At 37.8% G+C, this 6,229-nt stretch overlaps 1 pseudogene; it reads right to left on the bottom strand.

Moving 5' to 3' along the window:
* Positions 1-3,154: 3,154 nt before the first annotated feature.
* LOC118004739 lies at positions 3,155-4,500 on the bottom strand (annotated as a pseudogene).
* Positions 4,501-6,229: the final 1,729 nt, after the last annotated feature.

The raw sequence follows: 6,229 nt of genomic DNA, 5'->3' as shown, positions 1-6,229 counted from the left end.
GAGAGTCTTCCGGGATCTGCTGCTTGTTCGGTCCCTACTTCCAGAAAGTGGTCGCTTTTCTGTTCAGAGAGTTGCTGCTATTATTTTCTTCAATCTCCTGTTGCATTCCTAGGTGTTCAGAATGGTTTGATCCCTATTTAGCTGAGTTCCTGGGACCAGACGAAATTTAGACCTCCTACTCCTCCGCCCATCTTGCTCCTCCCCAGGCAAAAGTAAATTCTTAGCAAAAATATGCAAAACATAAAAGATATGAGTGTTGAAAAAGTAAAAATATGATAGACGATAGCACTAGTCAAATAACTATAATATATAATATACAAGAATGATCTAAATTTATCCAAAAAGAATAACCAAATAAGAATTATACAGAAAAATTGTAAACAGATACTTTTTTTACTGAGAAAAAAAACTTTTTGTGATCGAATTATAGTTATGTTTCTGCATAGAATTGCACATGATGACTTTAAGACAAAAATTATTACTAGAATTAAAGGACACTTTATAATGGTAAGAGGGTCAATCCATCATGAAGGTATAACAGTTATAAACATATACAAACTTAACAAGAGCCTCAAAATGAAGTAAAAGCTGACATAATTGAAGAAAGAAATAGACAATTCAACAATAGTGGGAGACTTCAACTGCCTAATTTAAATAATGGATGAAACAACTAGACACAAGATAGAAAAGTAAACAGTTTTGAAAACATGATAAACCAACTATACCTAAGAAACAACTATATAATATTTCACTAAGAACAGAAAACACATTTTTCTCAAGTGCATATGGAACATTCTCTATAATAAAGCACATATTATGCCGTAAATAAGTTTCAATAGATTTGAATAGTGTTGAAATCTGAAAAAGTATCTTCTTTGACTGCAATGTTAAAAATAGAAATCGATAACCAAAGAAAATTTGGGAAATTTTCAAATATGTGAACTTTAAACACAATCCTAAATAAATAATGGGTCAAAAAAGAAATCACAAGGGAAACGAGAAAATACTTTGAGATGAATAAAAACAAAAAGACAACACAACTAGACACATAAATTTAGTAAAATCAATGGTCAGAGGGAAATATGTAGTTATCTATGCCTATATGAAATAAAAGAACTTTGGTCACATCCTAAGAAAAAGGGCAAACTAAATCCAAAGATAAAGAAAAATATTAGGATATAAATCCTCACAAAATACTAGCCAAATCCAACAGCATAAAAAAAAAAAGGATTATGCACCATATCCAAATGAGATTTATCCTAGAAATGTTCCGACATGTGAAAATCAATGAATGCGATATACCAATTAACAGAATAAAGGGAAAGAAACCACACTAGCATTTCAATAGATGCAGAAAAAGTATCTGACAAAATTCAATCCCATTTATGGTAAAAACACACAACAAAATAGGAATAGAGAGAAGCGTCTTCAACAGGATAAAGAACCTTTGTGAAAAATCCCCAGCAAACATCACACTTTATGGTAAAAAATAAAAGTTTCCCCCTAAAGTCAGGAAAAAGACAAGCATATCTATACTTTGCCACTTCTTTTCAATACTGTTCTGGAGATTCTAGCCACAGTAAGTAGACAAAAAAATGAAATAAAAAGAATCAAAAAGATGCTTTTTGATTGGAAATAAAATTAACAAAAGTGCAAGACTTCTTCACTAAAATCTACAAAACATTGTCAAAAAAAATTAATGCCTAAGTAAATACAGAGGTACCCTGTATGAGTATTCTGGAAGACATAATCTTGTAAAGATGCTCAAATCCCTAAAATTGGTCCACAGATTCAATGTAATTCCTATCAAATTCCAACAGCCTTTTTTTTTCCCCAGAAATTGTCAAACTGATCCTAAAATTCACATGGAAGTGCAAGAGACTCAGATTAGACAAAAAGAACAGTGTTGTAGAGATCATACTTCTAGTTTTAAAAATTACTACAAAGCTATAATACACAGTATGGTACTGCATAAGAATGGACTGTAGATCAATGGAGTAGAACTGAGATTCATCAAATAAACCCATATTTATGGTCTGTTGATTTTTACAAGGGTGCCAAGACTATTCAATGAGAAAAAAAAAAAAAAGTCTCTTTTTCAACAGATGGTACTAGGGCAACTGGGGATATACATGTAAAAGAATGAATTTTGACTCCTACCATAAATCATATACAAGAATTAACTCAAAATGCATCATAAACTTAAATGCAAGAGCTAATACTATAAAAACTCTTGGAAGAAAACAGAGGTGTAAATATTTGTGACCTTGGATTAGGCAATAGTTTCTTTGATGTGACATCAAAGGAACAAGCAATTTTAAAAATTAGATCAACTGGCTTCATCTAATAAAATTTTTTTGTCCTACAAAGGACATTATCAAGAAGATGAAAATACAACCCCTACCATGGGTGAAAACATTTGCAAATCGTGTATTTGGTACAGATCTCGTTTCTGAAATACGTAAAGAATTCCTACAACTCAAGGATTTAAAAAAAAAAAAAAGACAACCCAGTTTTAAAATGGCAAAAGATTTAAACAAACATTTCTCCAAAGATAAACAAAAGGCCAGTATGCACATATAAAGATCTTCCCATGATTAGTCATTAGAGAAATGCAAATCAAAACCACAATGAAAGGTCACTTCACGCCCAGTAACAATGGCTACCATAATTTAAAAAAAACAAAAACAAAAAAAGCAAACAAGAAACAGACTATAACAAGCCCTGACAAGGGTGTGGAAAAACTGGAATCCTCATATACTGCCGTTTGGAATGTAAAATACCGCAGCTGCTATAGAAAAAAATTTGGCAATTACTCAGACCAAATGACCCAGCAAGTCCTAAGTGTATACCCAACAGAAATAAAAACAGATGCCCATAAAAGCTTGTATTCAAACACTCATAAGAACATTATTCATAATAGCCCCAAAGTGGAAACCCAAATATCCATCTAGTGATGAATGTATAAACAATACGTGGAATATTCATACAGTGTAATGTTATTCAGCCATTAAACGGAACCCTGACAAAATTCTAGTTTAATAAAAGACAGACACACAAAGACAAGTATTTCACAAATTCATTCATATGGAATGTCCAGAATGGTGTCCCATCCGGCCTCCCCACCCCCCACTGGCCAAATAAATCCTAGTTGTGAGGGCATTTCTGTTACCTCTGAAATCTTGAGATAAATACTGAAAGAAACGGCGTCAGAGCTTATGCTGAGCGATGGCACCGTATGCGCCCCAGAAAGCTGTCAGGCTGCGCCTCACGGCGCCCCAACAGCCCGCGGGTACCCTCAGAGTAACGCGACTGCTCGCGGCCGCAGTCCATTGAAGGCAGTGCGCAGGCGCTGCCGGGAGGCCCGCCCACAATTTGTCCAGGAAGTTGTGGGGCTGAGATGCCCTCGTGCAGGGCTTTGCGCTTGTGCGTCTCCGCCACGACCTGGTGGGGGCGGGCGCTGTGATCGAAGGGGTCCCTGAGCAGGAGCTGCCGGTGGCCAAATACGCAGTGGGGGAAGACCTGGCCGCCCGGTGGGACCGCAGGTCGACGGCAAAGTAAAGGACCCCTTGAGGAGCAGTAGGCCTTCACGATAAACATGGAGGTGCCAGCCACCAGGGACTCCTTGAAGATGTGACCCTCCTTCCTGCTGAGGAACCTGTAGAGGCCGCCAACCACTTTCCCCGGTCCCCGGAGCTGCCCAGGTTGGATGGGCTCCCTGCGCCGGCGCCAGCTGTCTGTGCGCTGCGCTAAAGGTGGTGCCACCCCATGGCGTGATCCGGACGGCATCCTTGTCCGGCGTCACATCGCAGATGTCAAAAGACGCGCCTCCTCGCACATTCTCCTGGCATAGCAGCCCTTCTGGAATCCCGCCACCGTGGTGTCCTTGATTTCGTTGAGGTACTGTACCGTCCTGGCGATGTTGAAGATGTTGGGCCGGTGCCATCCGCCCCTGAGCACCAGATCTTGCGGGTGCAGGCCAGTCTAGGCCAGTCCACTCATACTTTTCGGCCCCACAGTGGCCTGCTGCTTCGAGGCCCCACACCTCGCCCTGGTTGCTGTCCTCTGCCAGGTGGTCGTGGAAGCGCCACACCTTCACGTACAGCAGATTGTGCTGGTTTGGGGATTTGGACAGGCGGAGCACCTTTGACTCTGGGTCGGATTTCTTGATAGGGATGCCAGTGTAGCCCTCCTCCGGGTTCTTCAGGCAGGTCTCCTGGTGCAGCTCGCTGGCACCGGCGATTGTGTGCTTCCAGGATCCACTGCTCAGTGATGCACGGCTCTGTGGGGTCCGACTTGGCTGGCCAGCTGCCTCGGCCCCTCCACCAGCTTGGCTAGGCCTGCAGTGTTCTCAGCCTCCCCCGTGAAAGTGATGACAAACCGTACACTGAACTTCATCACCTGCGTGTTGTGGGTGTCCTCCAGGGTGGTGATGGTACCAGTTTTCAGCAGGAATTAGTCAATGCCCACTAGACCTATGATATTCCCAACAAGGTACATAGGTTTGTGGTTGCCAGGGGCTGGGGGAAGGGGGAATAGGGAGTGTCTGCTAATGGTATAGGGCTTCTTTTAGGGGTTATGAAAGTATTCTAGAATTAAATAATGTTGATAGTACTACACAACCAAACACTGAATTGTGCACTTTAAAGAGGTGAATTTTATGATATGTGAATATAAGTTTTTAAAAAGTTAAACAATATTACCCAGAACAGCGTTTAGTAAGCTGCATGCTGTGTAAATCTCTGCTTCAAATGAGTCTGATTGGACAATCCAGTCCTTTTTATAGTATCTATGATATCTCAAGGGAAATTTGTAACTTTAAATAATGATATTAGAAAAGAAAAGATCTAAAAACTAGTGATCTAAGCATCCAGATTAAGAATATGTGAAAAAAGGGCGCCTGGGTGGCTCAGTTGGTTAAGCGACTGCCTTCGGCTCAGGTCATGATCCTGGAGCCCCGGGATCGAGTCCCGCATCGGGCTCCCTGCTGGGCAGAGAGTGTGCTTCTCCCTCTGACCCTCCCCTCTCTCGTGTGCTCTCTCTCTCTCTCATTCTCTCTCTTTCAAATTAAAAAAAAAAAAAAATCTTAAAAAAAAAAAAAGAATATGTGAAAAAACAAACCCAAAGAAAGTAGAAGGAGAGAAGGAGTAATATCTGAAATTAATAAAATAGAAAACAGACCAACAACTACAAAAAACTCTAGAGATAGTTAAAAAGATCAGAAATTACCACTTTGAAGAGTTTAGCACAGATAAACACATCTGGCAAAATTGATCAAGACAAAGAAGACACAAATACAATATTATGAATATAAAAGAGGAATAACTGAATGTAGAGAGAAAAGTAAAAGATATTAGTAGTGTTGTATCAGTATATTTAAAATTTAACCAAATGAAAAAATTCTTAAAAGAAAAAATTATAACTTGCCAATAGTGAATTAAGAATAAACAGAAAGCCTAACTAGTCCTATAACCAATAAATAATTAATATCAATAGTTTGTGTCTCTAAAAATTAAGACATAAGTTCAGGTAAACATTCAAGAAAATTAATTAAAATATTATTTTTTTCAGAGAATAGAAAATGAAGAAACATTTCCCCAATCCAATTGTGAAGTCATAAATACCTTGCTAACAGAAGCAGATTAAAACAAGGTAAGTAAAAAAACTTAGGGACCAATGTTACTCTAGAGCATAAATGCAAAAATCCTAAACAAATGACTATTCAATCAAATCCAGCAATATATGAAAAGAAAATTAAAAAAATAAATTTGTCCCATGAATGAAATTTTAACAATTGAAAATCTATGCAACTCATTAAATTTAAAAATTAAAGAAGAAAAACTTAATCACAGAAAAATTTCAATAGATGTAGGAAAAGCATTCATAAAATTCAATACATATTCATAATTTATAGTATGCTATAGAGATAACCTCAAAAATACCATCACATTTAATGGTGAAACATTAAAAGTCTCATTTTAAAAATCAGGAACAAGAAGATAAATGTGCATATTTTTATTGCTTCATTTAATAAGGTTCTAAAGGATCTAGACTAAGCAATAGAAGAGGGAAAGTGATAAAATTATAATGGGAAGAAAGTAAAAATCAAACCTCATTATTTTCAGATGATCTGACTTAGTGAATTAATAAGACAGCTAAAATTGTAATATGAGATTAAAAGTATAAAAATATATATGTATAGTATCAGCATGTTTATATATAATGTACA

The sequence above is a fragment of the Mirounga leonina genome, unplaced genomic scaffold, assembly GCF_011800145.1.
Source record: "Mirounga leonina isolate KUSES-001 unplaced genomic scaffold, KU_Mleo_1.0 Mir_93, whole genome shotgun sequence".
Classification (NCBI taxonomy): Eukaryota; Metazoa; Chordata; class Mammalia; order Carnivora; family Phocidae; genus Mirounga; species Mirounga leonina.
Note: the sequence above shows the minus strand (reverse complement) of the source record. Positions and strands in the feature narration are given on the sequence as shown.